Consider the following 11,597-nt stretch of genomic DNA (forward strand, 5'->3'; position numbering starts at 1 on the left):
TGTTGCCCGGGCTAGAGTGCCGTGGCATCAGCCTAGCTCACAGCAACCTCAAACTCCTTGGCTCAAGCGATCCTCCTGCCTCAGCCTCCCAAGTATCTGGGACTACAGGCATGCGCCACCATGCCTGGCTAATTTTTTCTATATATATTTTTAGTTGTCCATATAATTTCTTTCTATTTTTGATAGAAACAGGGTCTCGCTCTTGCTCAGTCTGGTCTCGGAACTCCTGACCTCAAGCGATCCTCCCACCTCGGCCTCCCAGAGTGCTAGGATTACAAGCGTGAGCCACTGCACCCGGCCCCATTTGAATGTTTATAAGGAATGCCAAGTTCTGTGCAAGTGAGTCTTATGCTTTCCAATTTAATTTTCAGAGCAGCCCTATGTGGCACACGTTATGATTATGCCCAGAAAGAAAACAAAACACACAAAAAACCAGGCAGACTGAGGAGCAAGGAGACTGAGTAACTTACCCAGGATTTCACAGCTAGGATAGGGCAGAGCGGGCATGAGCGATGACCAAACCTACACACAGATGTTATCATGCGTACCCCTCCCCTGCTTATAGAAAGGGATTATGACAGCAGCTGCTGCCTAGCTCGTTATGTGGCCCCAAGTCAGCTGTTTTCCACATCATCACCTCATTTAATAATCCCAAGATTGCTGCGGGGGACACTAGCATCCATCGGGATGTCAAGCACTTGCCAAGTGCTGCCTTGAGAAAGGGCTTCACATGCTGACTCTGTGGGCCAAGGAAGCACCTGAAAGCATGCGGATTCCCAGGTTCTACCCAGACCTGCTGAACCAGAACTACTGGGGAGAGTCCTAGGAATCCACATATTTTGAAACACTTTCCAGGAGATTGTAAATCACATGGTTTGAGAAGTGCTTTAAGGTATGAAGACTGTACTGTGGAAACTAACAGATTCAGTGAAGCACATTGTCTTGTTCGAGGGCACACAGCCAACAAGTGGCAGAGCCAGAATTCTTCCCAGGCAGTCTGGCTCCACCTCCACTGTGTAGAAAGCCTGACATGATACACATGCTCCGTGACCACTCTGAGCGACCCAGTGGCCCTGGAAGCATGGGGAACATGCCCCTCTGTGGGCCACATCCAAGGGCGGGTCATTCTTGCTGTCCCCCACTACATTACCCAGTCTGATGTCCTTCACTAACATGTTCTTCATGTTGAAGCCCAGGTTGTCACCAGGCAGGGTCTCAGGCAGGGCCTTGTGGTGCATCCTCTGGGCTTGACCTCTGTGGTGATGTTGCATGGGGCAAGGGTCAACCACCACACCCGGCTTGAGGAAGCCTGTTTCCACCCAGCCCGTGGGCATGGTGTCAGTGCCTAGAGGGACAGAGCACTCAGGGCTGTCAGCAGCCAGACCCCAGTGAGCCCTCAACTGCAAGCACCCCCACATGGCCTGGACTCACCCCCAATCTTGTACACGCCTTGCAGGGGCAGCCACACGGGTTTGTCTCTAGGGCAGGTGGGGAGAATGATTGAGTCCAGTGCTTCTAGCAGCATCACACCTGCCACATTCCCTTCCTTCTTGGTCACCTTGCAGCCTCTGAACCAGGGGATCTGCAGAAGCCACCAGACATGCAGCTTGCTCAGCCTAGAGAGGGCCTGGTTCTGTTCCAGGTGCCAGCCTGCACTTAACACAGGGCTCAGGGGATTTACACATGCTAAGCCTTGGCTTCCTCATCTGTGAAACAGCAATATCACCATCTACCTTACAGGCCATTGTAAAGACAAATTGTACACGTGAGCCATCTCATGACACCTACTGTGCACCCACCAGATGGTGACGATTAGTTTAAATCTCACAGACATTGCAAGATTGGCTCCCAGTGTTAAGCCAATACATTTCAGGAAGCAGAGGGTCCTAGAACCTGAATAACCCTTAGATCCCATCCTATCTGCTCATTACACAGATGGAAAAACTGAGGTCCAGAGAAGGGAAGGACTTGTTAACACACAGCAAGTATGTTGACATGCTTAACATAACATAACAAAAACATGAATCATTAGGTATCATGGCATTCCAATCCTAGCACTTTGGGAGAATGAGTACCAAGTTTTTGAAGACCATGGCCCCCCCATCATTGTGCGTTCAAGATCTGAGTTTGAATAATCTCATCAAGACTTAGATCATCTTCAAAAGCTTCAAGTCTCATCTGCTTTATAGCTCTCCATTGAACCCCTCACAAAAGTGAAAGCTTAAAGGGACTAACGTCCATTAATACATTCCATTTTATGTCCCTTCCTCTGTTCTCTTCAATTTCCTCAACCACTGGAGTCTTTCCTATTGCTCATGTTCCTTTAGACTGGGGCCAAAGACACAGTGCTTTCCAAAAACTAAATGTTCCGTGGCCATCAGTTTTCATTGGTAGAGAAACATAGACTTGGAACGATAAATTTAGAATTAGGTCTTCTGTTATATCCTATAAAAAGTTAAACTAACAATAAGAAAATGAGGATGAAGTAGTAAAAATATTTGAGGTTAGATTATACTATCAGACCCCATGTGGTTTAGAGAAAAGAGCCCTCAACCTAAAGATTTGATTATTCTTATTCTATACGCCTCTTACTAGGTGATGACTGGGAAAGTCACCTAACCTCTCTGAGCCTTAACTTCATTATCTATAAAGTGACTCTGATAATATTTTTCCCCACCTACCTCACAGGGTTGTTGTGAGGATCAAATGACATAATGTACATAAAAAAGACTTTTATATAAAATGTATCATACGGACATAGGATTCTGTTGCATAGTTGCAAGTCGGGAGAGTGGGTGATTTAAGCATACTGAAAGCTGTACCATGTCAAAGCTGGATACATGGTAACAAGGCTATGTTGACTTTTTTTCCTCTAAGTACATAGAATACTACCATGAGCTAATTCTAAGGAGCAAGACTATAAATTTCCCTAAAATTATCACTTAGATTGATAATGCTCTAGAGAGCAGTTATGATTATAACATACTAGTGGTTTGCAAAATTGGTTTATTAAGTTGTGACCAGCATTTTTAAAAAATAAAAGAACACAGAGCAGAATATTGCACAATGTATCCCATATGGTTAAGAGTAAATCTGGTTTTAGTTATATATATGTATAAATGTCTACACTTGGTTCTTAAATAAAACTGATTTTTTTCCTGTGGGGGAAAAAAAGAATGTGCTTCAGGGTCTCAAGACTGTTCTCAAGGAAGCCAACTTGTAAGCAAGGACAGCATTGTCACGTGTAAGACCTTCTGAGGGTCGACTTTCAGTATGCCAGAGCATCATATGCATACCTTTTAAGCAGATATAACATTTACTTCTCTCAAAATCCTGGCCACAGCTCAGAGATATCATCTTTGCCCTCAAAGACTTATCAGTTAACTGGAAATAGAGGACAAAAAGGGTACAGGAAGAACCACGGTGGTTGATGTTAAGGGCTAAGTGGGCAAGCAGACCAGCCCAGCTGCAAAGCAGGTCAACACGTGGGCTTAGGTCAGACACACTGTCAGAATCCCAATATAAAGTTTCTGCCTCCCAGCCACAGGTCCTTGAGTCAATCTCTAGGCTTTAAATTTTCAGCGTCCCATCAGTATCAAGAAAGGTGCCAGCACTATAGATGGAAGTCTCTCTGTCTCTGTCCTTAGTAGGACTCTAGACGTGGGAGGACGCAGTAACTGCATTAGGAAAGGCTGTGGCAGGCTGGGGAAGAGGGCGCCAGACATGGGAAACCTTCCATGGAAGAGAACAAGAGCTACACAGAACACATCTTGCCTCGTGAACTCAAAAACTGCTGCCCAAGGAAGAAAGTTACTGTGCCTGTCAATGCTCAACTCTTGTTGGAGTGGAGGGGTAGCAGGTAGGTGTCTTTGAAAAATTGAGTAAGCATTTTTATATAAATAATCCTAGCTTGTAAGAGAAACAATATCCCCTCTTTTTCAGAAGGGCTAATTGAGGGTCTGAAATAGGTTGCCCAGGGCCCGATGACTGGCAAATGACCAGGTCAGAGGTTGATAATGAGACCAACTCCCCACACCTAAACACCAGCCTCTTCCCACCGAGCCCGCTGTGTGAGTGAGGTGGGGGTGAACTCTGCCATCGGTCTGATAAATGTGGCAGCTCACTTGCCCCTATGCCAACCCACAGTGCAGCCACCACAAGCCCATGAGGCCAGCAAACCCCGGGCCCAATATCTAGTCCACTGGCTGCAGGCTAATAGGCTTTGTTCTTTTAGCATTTAGGACATAGTAGGTGCCTAATAAGTGCTCAGAAGGACATGAGAATGAAACCCTCTTATGTCACTAGCTGAAATGTGTGACAACATTCGGGTCATAGGGAAACAGGCACTAAAGCTTCAGGTTTCTGCTCTGATATCATCTTAGAAGACCTCCCCCCAACTACCTGAGGCAAAGTAACTCTCCCACACTGTCCCTTCACCCTTTTATAGAATTTTCTTCTCAGCACTTGTCCCCTTCTGCGGTGTTCCCCCCCCCCGCCACGGGGCCGTAAGCTCCAGAAGCAGACTCGCTTCTCAGCGGCCGCGGCCCCCTCAGCACCAAGGACAGTGCCCGCCGCCCCCGCTCCTTCTGCGGGGACCCAACACCCTGCCCGGGAGGGGCTCATCTTCTCCAGGGCGTTTGGGGGGGGTGTCAGAAGAGTCCAAAATAATGCCTACCCTTTGTTTCATTAGGAATTTATTCTAATTAAAGTATTGAGGATGTAGGCAAAGATTTATTTACCCAGATATTTATGTCAGTTTTTAAATAGAAACAATATACTTAGAAGCTAGTGACTTTAGGCTATCCCTTAACTGCACTGGGTCCCCATTTTCTCATTTTGCACGGGAATAAAATGCCTTCTTCGTGGGGTTGTGTGTATGTAAAGCACTCAGTCCATTGTCTGGTGTAGAGTCATTTCTCAAGTCATTAATCACCATTTTCAGTGAATAATGGATATGTCTAAACTAACTACCGTACCTCCATGAGATGTGATATGAAACTCTCGTTAACTATTCAACATGTTTAAATAGTAAGGAAAGTTTAGAAATGTGTTACAGACCATTATGTATAGTTTGAGTCCAGCTATGAATATCTAGAAAGAGCTACATGAAAACTAGATTATCTATAAGTGATGGGATTGCAGTTTATGCTTCATATCTGCATGAAATGTTCATTTGTAAAGATGTTACAGGCATCACTTTTCTAATCAGAAAAAGATAGCTATCTACTTAGAAAGAAAGGCTAAGAATTCTTAAGTCAGTTACAGAAAAGGTAGGCTTTAGGCAAATGTAATAAATAATAGCAGTTAGCATTTGACCACCACTGTGTGCATGAATGGATGCCCATGTGAAGTCTTTAATTCTCAAAACCCCATAAAGTGAGTCCTAAGGCCCAGAGTGTTAATACCTCACTCACCCCTTTACTGTGGGCAAAGGATGGAGTTGGGACTGGAACTCAGGTCTGACAACTATTTTTTTTTATCTTTTTTTTTTTTTCATTTTTTCTTCTGGAGCCTTGAGTAATGTCTGAGAACTAGACTCATCTGTTAGGGAGACGCTTGTCTAAGAACGTCAAACCCTCCATATTCTGGGATCCCTGATCACGATGACTATATCTTAGACACATTTATCTTGTCCCCACACTGCTTGAGGTGGGATAGCTTAGATGCTAGAAGCACGGGCTAGAATTCTGGACCCTGCCAGCACTGCCCCACAGAACTTTCTACAATGATGCAAATATTTTCTTGCTGCACTCACCGTCCAATACAATAGCCACATGTGGTTGCTGGACACTTGAAATGTAGCTAATACAACTAAGGAATTGGATGTACTTCACTTGATTTCACTTTAATAATTTAAATAGCCACACACAACTAGTGACTACGACATTGGTCAGCACAGTTCTATGCTTACTAGTTGTATAGTGTTAAGTAACCTCTGTTTGCTCATCTGTTAAATTGTTATCAAAGCATGTATCATGAGGGGATGGAGACCATTCACAGTGACTGGCTCATGAGTATGCTGTAAATCCTGGGCATTATATTCTAGAAGAAGCTCACATATTTGAGTGGGAAAGTCTCATTTAGTTGGCCCTGCCCGGTCAGCCCTCGCCTTGCTGCTAGGTTCCTGCATGTTGTCCCCATGCCAGCCAGAGATGGGCATGCATGGCACAGTCTCAGAGTTGTAACCAATCTTTTTGACATGGGCTTTCACTCCCTGCTGGTCTCCTCCAAGTGTGCACCACTGCAAGGAGACACCATGATGTCTCTCTTGTTGACTGCCATGAGGAGCTGCTTCATGCCCAGCATACAGGCCCGCAGTGGGAGTCACAGGTCTGCCCATTCTTGAGGAAGCCAGCCTCAAACTCACCTACACCACTTGCAATAATCAGCGCAGCACAGTCTGCCTGGCCCAAGGGAGGAAGGCCCAGCTCAGACCTGGCCTGGGGCCCGCTGCCCAGCCCCACAGCAGGGCAAGGCAACCCTGGTGGTACCCGCAAGGTGCCTGTGATCATGTTCTTGATGAAGTCACGGTAACCTGGGGTGTCTGATGGTGACATAGTATTTCTCGGTCTTGAACTTCCACAGAAAGATGTCGATGGTGATATCACATTCCCGCTCCGCCTGTAGCTTGTCCAGCACTTGGGCGAATTCGAAGGAGCCTTTGCTCATCTAGATCGGAAGTGGGAGGGAAAAGTAGGGTCACTCCTACTTCCAGAGCTGCCCATCAACCAACAATAGAGTTCCCAATTAAGTAACAGGGCAGTATGAGGAGAAGTCTCTGAATTTTTAAATTAGAATGTATTACTTGTATAAGTTTTTCTTCAAGAGCAAGTTCTAGAGTCAAAGTGACCCAGAGCCATTCATAAAGTGTCTGGTTCCTGGGCCTAATACACGGTCAGCCAGTCCTCAATTAGTATTAATAGTAGCAGCAAACACTCAATCATGCTGACCACATACGTGGTGCTGTTTACTCAGGTCATCTCATTTAATCCTCACACTGCCTCAGTGAGGTTTCATCCCCATTTTACAGATGAAGTAACAGAAATGAACTAGCTCCAGATCATACAGTTAATAAGCAGTAGAGCCAGGATTTGAACCCAGGGTGTCAGACTCTCATCGAGCTCTTGACCACTACCCTATGGTAAAGGGTAGCTGTGACTCCTAATTACTCTGGAACCCTGGTAAAAATGAGGCCACTAAAAGAGTCAATAGGCTACCATATCAGTTCAGGGCACATTCTACGCCACACCAGCCAAGAGATCCTGGGGTTTGTTCATTTCAGCTATCATTAGCACACTGTGCTGGGCCCTTAGGGCACAGTGAGGACAAGAAAGGACAAAGACCAGGTGGCTTCTTCAGAAAAGACTAATTAGGTCATTCAGAGATAGGACTAGAACCCAGGTGTCCTGCCTTTTGCTATTGTAGGAACTTTTATAAAGTCCACTCTAGCTTAGAACATACATTAGATAAGCAGTTCTCAAAGGGTAGTCCAAGGCCCCCTGGGGACCCTAGAGTCAAGGTCAAAACTATTTTCATAACAATACTAAGATATTATTTTCCCTCTCATTCTCTCATGAGTGTACAGTGGTGTTTTCTAGGAGCGACAAGACATGTGAAATTGCAACAGATTGAAGGAAGAAGCAGATGAGAGTCTAGCCGCCTTCTATGAAGTCAGACGTTAAAGAGATCTGCAAAAATCTAAAACAATGCCACCCTTCTCATTAAGATTTTCTGTTTTGGAAATAGTTGTTTTTTCACACATTAAATATATGATATTTATGTTAATATGTCAGGCAGATATTATTGTTACTTTAAGATGAAATATTTTTAAAACTTCATTTTAATTTTGAATATGGTAAATTTTTAAATTTTAACTTGTCACTGACTTGAAGCTCATGAATATAGTAATACAGATAGCTCTAACTCATAAACAAAAGCTTCTTGGGGTCCCTTTAAGAGTGAGAAGAGTGGGCCGGGTGCAGTGGCTCACGCCTGTAATCCTAGCACTTTAGGAGACTGGGGGTGGAGGATCACTTGACCTAGGAGTTGGAGACCAGCCTGAGCAACATAGTGAGACCCCATCTCTACAAAAAATAGAAAAATTAGCCAGGAGGGGCGGTGCACACCTGTAGTCCCGGCTACTGAGGAGGCTGAGGCAGGAGGATCACTTGAGCCCAGGAGTTTGAGGTTGCTGTGAGCTATGATCATGCCACTGCACTCTAGCTGGGGTGACAGAGCAAGACCTGGTCTCAAAAAAAAAAAAAAAAAGTGTATGAAGGGTTCCCAAGACCAGAAAATTTGAGAATCACTATATCAGATCATTCATTGTTCCATAATATTCTTGGTTACGAGTCTACCAAACTGGCTAGGGACCAGTCAGTCTTTTCTCAGGGTTCTAACGCTTCCCTTAACAGCCCCTAACATGTAAGCAGCCCTACAGCAATTCAGACTGCACTGCAGGAAGCCAAGACTAGGAAAACCGGGATCTACGTAACCAGTGACATTGACGCATCTCTTGTCAACCCTCCCCACTTTTCCCTCCGCAGCAGCCCAGCTTGGTCTCCATGGTTTCCCACCCTCTTCCCTGGCTCTCTCTTCTCCACCCATCCCAGGGCTTTGTCCTCACGCCCTTCCCCACGGCGTGCACACCACTCACTCCCGAGGCCTAGTCTCCAACCCGGGCTCCTGTCCTGACCTCCAGACTTCAAGATTCACCTGTCCCCTGGACATCAGCACAGCAGGCTCAGCTTTCCCACGTCTAGAGCAGATTCGTTCCGTCCCCAGGCCAACTCTGCTTCTGGTATCAAGTGTCCAGTTTCCCAAGACAGAGCCTCAAGAGGTCACCTTCAACTCCTCTTCCTCCTTTCCCTCTTCCCTAGAGCTGGCCCCTAACTTCTGAAGATTCCTCACCTTCACGTCCCTGGGCTCTCTCTGTTATTCTCCATTTCCACTGCTGCCGCCTAGGCATACGCCACCAACCTTGCTCACCTGGTGAGCTGCAGCCACCTCTAACTGGCCTCCCAGCCCCAGCGCTGGGCCTTCTGGGCTCTTCTCCCTATGCTGCAGCCAGAGTGCTGTTTCTAAAAAACATGTCTGATCCATCACGCCTGTGCTTGAAATCCTTCAGTGGCTGCAGGGAAAGTGGCCGGGCTTAGCAGGCCACTCACCACCCACTGTCCATCTCAGGAGCTTTGCACCTGCTGTTCCACCCCCCTCAGGGGAGCTCCCTTCCGCTGGGAAAGCTTCAGGGCCTCCCAAACCTCCCCACTGTCCCTGCCCTGGGCTCCTACAGCACCCACACTGTTGCCGAGCTTGTTGTGACATCAGGCTGTGTGACCACGAGTTCCTGGGGGACAAGGCCTGTTACATTCACAACTGTATCCCCAGGGGCTACCCCAAGAACCGTGGGAGATGCAAATAAACACTTTTAACTGGGGGTGTTGGCAGCTTTACCTCCTGAGACACAGTGTGGCATCTGTGTCACTCTAGAATTTAACTCTTGGTGCCACCTTCTTTATGCACTTCAGGCAACCTTCTGCACCTTCTGAGCCTCATTTGCCCCAGCTGGGAAGTGGTGGCCACACCACCTGTCATGATTGAGGTGGAAAGAACCTCCCACCCCAGCTGGTGCTCAGCAGGGGTGTGCTGGCCCCTACCCGACCACAAGGGCTGCCTCATGGTTGAAGTATCCCTGGGGGCTTGCGGGACACAGGTAGAGCAGCCTCACCTCCGCTGCCTCCTTCTCAAACCTACCCATGGGGCCGGCGCGGTGGCTCATGCCTGTAATCCTAGCACTCTGGGAGGTCGAGGCGGGAGGATCACTTGAGCCCAGGAGTTTGAGGTTGCTGTGAGCTATGATGATGCCATTGCACTCTACCCAGGGTGACAGAGTGTGACTTTGTCTCAAAACAACAACAACAACAAACCTACCCATGGCCCTCTCGTCGATGCCCCCAGATTTGAAGATGAGAAGATGAGGTGCCCGGTCATTGTGGACTTGCCCGAGTCCACGTGGCCAACTACCAGGGTGTGGATGTGGGTCTTCTCTTTGCCCATGGTGGGGGATGCTCGGAGAGAGGAGGATGGGCATACTCAGGGTGGGCATCGATGACTCCCTAGCCCCAGCTCATCCTCCCTGGGACCGGGCCGGCTCAGCCAACGGAGGGTGAGACAGGATAGGAAAAGAGTTCACTAGGAAGGCAGGGGAGGGGGCCGCCCTCGTGCCTCATGCCCGGTGGGGTGCTCTAGTCTCCGCCCCAGCTCCAAGGAGGACGTGCCCACCTCCAGAACCAAGAGTCTCACCAAGCACCTAGATTCAGACAGCTGGTTTCCTGGTCCCACTTTTACAGCTGACATCCATGTTGCCCCTCCCATCCCAGGGTCCTCATTGGCTCCTGCTGGCCCCCAGGACCCGTGTGGGAAAAATACAACAGCTGGAAGGACTTAGGGAGTGGCTGTCATGTTTCAGGTGGGGAGTCGGCAGCCAAGCAGGAGGCCAGGAGGCGTTTCTGCACTTTGAGGTGCTGATTGATGACCCCCTCCCCTCCACCCCAGCCTGGGTACTAGGAGGTGGCCCAAGGGTCAAAGGCAGGCAGAGGGATGGGGGTGAAAGCAGACACCTGGGATTAGGAGGATGTCCCCAGACTTACTGTCCCTGTGCATTTGCAGCTGCTGAGGAGTGTGTTTACACAGGGTGGGGGAGAAGCAGAGAGGGGCAGGAGGTCTAGCTGCTCATGCATCCACCTCCTGAGTTGTCCTGGCCCATCACCAGCAAGATGGATTCGTCCGTCTCCAGTGGCCAGCGCAGAGCCTGACCCGTGGGAAACCGTGTAGAGTCTGCTGCATGAACGCATGGTGGCCAACAGAAGCACAGCTCCCCACCTTCTAGGCCTGAGCGCAGAGCACTGTATTCTTCCATTCCTCTGTGCTACTACTAACTCCACCTGAAAAAGGAGAAAATGAGGCTCAGGGGTGGGACCACCTGTTAGAAAGCAGCAGAACTAGGATGCAAACTCCAGCTGATCCCAGAATTTGAGTCAGAGCCTCACTCTGCCTCTTCAGGGAATTAAAGTCTGAAGAAATGAAGGAAGGAATGGATGGGACTATAGCCCAAGCCCAGTGTGTTGATCTCTGTGGTCCCTGCATCCAGCACTGGGCTGTGGAATGAATATTTAGGGTAGGACATGGGGAAGGGTAGGAGTAAGATAAGCTTGAGGATCTGTCTCCCCTCCCTGGGGGAAGGGTTGCCACCAGGATTGAGGGTCAGAACCACTGCACTGGTGCCTGAAGTTGTTCTCTGCAGTTCTGGAACAATCCACACATCAGTTCCTGAGCACCAGGTTATGTGCCTGGAAACCAGCCCAGTGCAGGGGAAAGTGGCAGACAGTACAGGCTTCTGAGACAAGCAGGACTGGATTAGAATCCTGCTCTGACACTTTCCTTGCATGAGTCCCTTAACCCTCCTGAGTCTGGGTTTCTACCTGCCTCTTAGTGTTGCCAAGGTTCGAGGAGATAACTGCCCCCCCATTATAAAGCCTGATGACGCTGATACATGGGTCTGAGAGCAGGGGCGCAATCATAGTTCACTGCAGCCTCAA

The 11,597-nt window shown here is 48.1% G+C and overlaps 1 pseudogene; it reads right to left on the reverse strand.

Annotated features, from left to right (window-relative positions):
• Window positions 1-887: 887 nt before the first annotated feature.
• Window positions 888-10,056, reverse strand: LOC123634879 (annotated as a pseudogene).
• Window positions 10,057-11,597: the final 1,541 nt, after the last annotated feature.

This window comes from Lemur catta, chromosome 3 (assembly GCF_020740605.2).
Source record: "Lemur catta isolate mLemCat1 chromosome 3, mLemCat1.pri, whole genome shotgun sequence".
Classification (NCBI taxonomy): domain Eukaryota; kingdom Metazoa; phylum Chordata; class Mammalia; order Primates; family Lemuridae; genus Lemur; species Lemur catta.